Source organism: Littorina saxatilis, unplaced genomic scaffold (assembly GCF_037325665.1).
Source record: "Littorina saxatilis isolate snail1 unplaced genomic scaffold, US_GU_Lsax_2.0 scaffold_1309, whole genome shotgun sequence".
In the NCBI taxonomy this organism is placed as follows: Eukaryota; Metazoa; Mollusca; class Gastropoda; order Littorinimorpha; family Littorinidae; genus Littorina; species Littorina saxatilis.
The window spans coordinates 6,670-10,954 of NW_027129462.1; the positions used below are offsets into that span (position 1 = coordinate 6,670).

General features: G+C 41.7%; 1 long non-coding RNA gene across 1 annotated transcript; it reads left to right on the plus strand.

The window, feature by feature from the left end:
- The first annotated feature begins 349 nt into the window (after window positions 1–349).
- Window positions 350–2,503, plus strand: LOC138957734 (uncharacterized). Its single transcript, XR_011453161.1, has 2 exons — window positions 350–881; window positions 1,320–2,503. It is a non-coding gene; the product is annotated as an uncharacterized lncRNA (long non-coding RNA).
- The last annotated feature ends 1,782 nt before the right edge of the window (window positions 2,504–4,285 follow it).

The window sequence follows — 4,285 nt, forward strand, 5'->3', positions numbered from 1 at the left end:
TGAATCATTGAATGTATACGGGCGTATTAATCGCCCTTAAAAAGGAAAGCCCAAACCGTGATTGAAGGTGAATGTTGTAGTTCCTGTGAAGGAAGTCTTCTTAGACGGGAAAGGTCTAAATACACGTCTAGCTCCCCGTAGCAAGAAATTGAAACTGGGGATTATGGGCATTGGCACATGCGCAGAGAGGTACTACCGACAAAGGGAGACTACTCCCCTAAATGGTATACCGACGGAAATCTAGAGTTAGCGACCTTGTTTACAGTCTAGTACTGGTAACATAGGACGCTTCTCAGTCTAGCACTCGTAAGTAAGGTAACTCCTATTAGTTAAATTGAGGTGATGTATTCGAAAGAAATACATAGTTGTGGTTTAAGGTAGCATGGCTCCCCAAATATGGGTATAGGTAGGGAGGTAGGCCAAATTGTGGTTTAAGGTAACATGGCTCCCCAAATATGGGTATAGGTAGGGAGGTAGGCCAAATTGTGGTTTAAGGTAACATGGCTCCCCAAATATGGGTATAGGTAGGGAGGTAGGCCAAATTGTGGTTTAAGGTAATATGGCTCCCCAAATATGGGCATAGGTAGGGAGGTAGGCCAAAGCAATTTTGTTTTGTTTATTTGTGCAAACATTGAAATGGTCTCTGGTTAAGGGTTTCCCAAACACTGAGTTGTACAAGTCTGAAGTCTCTTTCTGTCATATATTACACTGGTTTCCCTAGTAATTAGTTTTTTTTCCTTCTTAATACCTTAGCATCATTACATGCATGGTTCCCACCTCCTTTACGTCTTAAAATATCTGTCTTGACTCTAGGTGGCTGATGTGCTTGCAACATTTATGATCCGACACAGAGTAGCAGAGGCAACAGACAATTTTGAACCGTAAGTGCTGAACTTATTTTGAATGTCTGTGTATATTTATACATGTTTTAATTTGTTGTTGTTGTTAATTTAAGACAAGCATATTATAATGGGATGTAACGGGAATAGACATGACTTCAAAAAAGAGTTTATGTGTGTGTGTGTGCCCGTGTGAGTGTTCTAGGGAGGGGGGGGGGGGGGGGGGGGGGGGTATAGAGGGAGAGAGCTGCAAACATATTTCATGATTTAATTTTCTTCACCAATTGATAAAGACGGTTTTCATTTTAGGTCCTAGGAATTAGTGACTTAAAAAGTACGGAGCTTGGAAATTTGGAGTTGTACTTTAGATACAAAACTTATTAGTAAAATAGCTGAACGCTTGTTTGTTGTACATTTCTATGTGTGTTGCTCTTTTTTCTTGATCTACCTTGTTCTGAGCGAATTTTCTCTTTGTTTCAGGACTTTTCCTGCCTGCTGATTTCCTGAAGAATTTGGAAACAATGGCAGAAAGTGTCATCTTCTTCAAGCGACCATGATCCAGTTTCAGGCATCAATCTTGTAATTTGCACCTGAGCGTTTGTTTCACCTGGAAGAGCCATATTCAAATCAAATGCAACTTCAGTAAGAATGGTTGCAGTTGAAATTGAAAAAAACACACCTGCTGTTATTATACAAGGGCATAAACGTTGAAGCCTCAGAAGTTAGTGTTCACGTTTGTGATATAACCTATGTGCAAGAATCTAGTTTTTCCATTACACGCCCTTTGTCATTTGAATCGAGTCAATACGAAGGATTCAGAAGCAGGGGTTGCTGTGATAACTCCACAATATTCACTTTGCGTTAATACAATGACTGAGTAATGGGCAGCTTCTACTTACATTTCATTAAAAACATTGAATCAGCTGCTCCCAGTTGAAGATTAACAGAAATAAATTCATGTTTCCACTTATTGCTTATGTGAGATGTAATGGTGACTATTAGTTACGTCTAGAACCTCCTAGTCAAATCAACTATTGGCAAATGTACAACCAGGATTTTGTCTGGTACTGTTGACTGACTCATGCATGCATTCTTCTTCTTCTTCTGTGTTCAATATTATTGCATGCATTGAAAATGTGTAATTCTTGATGTACACTGCAGAAAACACAGCAAATCGAATTCTTGACAAAAGCTTTAAAGTCAGTTTGCACTGGTCCAACATGTGCTTTACTCAAACTTCACACACTCATCCCTTGACCTTCTAGTGCCTGCAGGGCAATGCAAAGGGGTGAGTTTGTCTTCAGCTAGTTATCTTTCTGAATACCTTGAAAACATATAATGTGCCTGCATGATTGGTTATTCTACTTGATAGCCTACATAGACTTCAACCCCAGAAATCACATGAGCAGGTTTGGAGTACAAAAGAAAAGAATGTAGTAACAAGTAAGCAAAATGGATGTTATTTCATTGTTGTTATTTTATTAATACTAAGTTTCACAAGGTGCAGTGCTCTGATCCGTCGCGATATAACCTTCGTGGTTGAAAACGACGTTAAACACCAAATAAAGAAAGAAAGAAAGTGCTCTGATAAAAGAATGTGTTGTGCCAGTAGTCGAAAACTATTACAGCCATGAATTTAACAAATAAATATGTACAGAATGCTTCCTCCATCTTGTTTTCTCTTTGTGCGTACATGTTCTGTGTGTGTGTGTGTGTGTGTAAACTGTAATCCCATAGTCCGACGTCATAACAAAAATAGCTGGAGTAAATATCTGGAGGAATTCACACTGATTTAAAGTTTTCATAAGTGTCTGTCCAGTAGTTTTGTAGGAATCGTTGCAGACACAGACACACACACACACACACACACATATATATGATACTGGCACACATACACATACACACACACATGCGCTCTCACATTCAATCAGTCCTTTTTAGTTCTTGGCACCAACGCCCCCCTCCCCAAAATAACAGAACAAAAATACACACAGACAATACAAGGTGACAACAAGCAAGCAAACAACTATCATACATTTTTTTTAATCTATTGCGCATGTGTTAGGAAACGCTACCGTTGCTGAGCTTTGGTTCAGTTTTGTGTGTTGCATGTAGTTGACTTATTTGTACTTTGTGGGAAAGTACCGATATTATATTTTGTAAACACAATATTTATGCTTGGGCGAGAATGCAGGTGAACTTTCTAGTCCTGTCAAAACAAGTTGTTTACCACGCTGTTTTTAGTCGTGAGTTTGTGGTGTTCGCTCGGATTAAGTGCGTCGGCACCTTTGATGTACGTCATAGAGAGCGTCACTATTCTAGTTCAAGGACAGTTCGTATAATGTAGTTGTATCATGTTCGGTCTGGAATATTCTCGAGATTGAGTATTTACTATATATGCCAGCGCGATTTGAATGTTAAAAAGCTTCTATTTGAGTTCTGCTACGATGTGCAGTTGTATGTATGGAATGCTAAATAAATCCTCGAACTCAATTTGACGAGTTGTTTTCTGCTGCTGCGAAGACGGGCGACGTAGAATAAAAGAACACAACTATACGACATTTGAGAACTTGTGGCAATCTCAAGTGTCGTGTAACAATTGGGGGCCAAGCCGGGATCTACGTTTAACGCCAAGGGTTTTCCAGCAACAAGGACCAGTGTCAAGACAGTCACAGGAGGTAGCCATCAATCGGGTGTATCCTGAGGGATCAGTATTGAGACTACGGAACCGTGGATTCGGTGTGACTGGTGAAGAGTTTGGTAATCGCCGCAGCTCGGTACGGTGAGCGACGCCGGAGTGTATCGGGATTACAGAGGTTAGCTGCCGTTTGGACGAGACGGACTTCGTCGCGGAGCTAGTGCATTAATACTACGAAATACGACTGAGGTACGTCGTGTACGTATCGTGAGCAGAGTGCGCCGTCACGTTAGACGAGGAGGGTGGCAGCCTGCGTCTACGAAGGTGAACAGCGACGAGAGAAGCATCGGAGGTGCAGTAGAGACTGTGTTCTTTTAGAAGACTACATTCGTCTACGTTCGGGGCTGTGAAAGAATACAGACGAACGCACCGGAAAAGACCAGAATGGCTGAGTTCTGGGGAAAAGGAATTGAACTGGGACTAAAAGGCAAGCAGTTGACGGAGTTCGTCGAGTCCCAGACACGACTCCTGGCGCAGCGTGAAGAACGACAAGCGCAGCGTGAGCGTGAAGAAAGAGAAAGAGAAGCACAGCGTGAAGAAAGGCAAATGGAGCTTAAACGCTTAGAGCTCCAGATAGAAATGGAGACGAAGCGCTTAGAGCTTCAGACAGAAATGGTGCGTGTTCAAAATGAGCACGTGGCACTACGCCAAAGAGATAACCAGCAGCAAATGTTACACAGGGCACCGAAACTTCCAGCATTCGCTGACGGGAAGGACCAGATCGACTGCTACCTTGCAAGATTCGAGA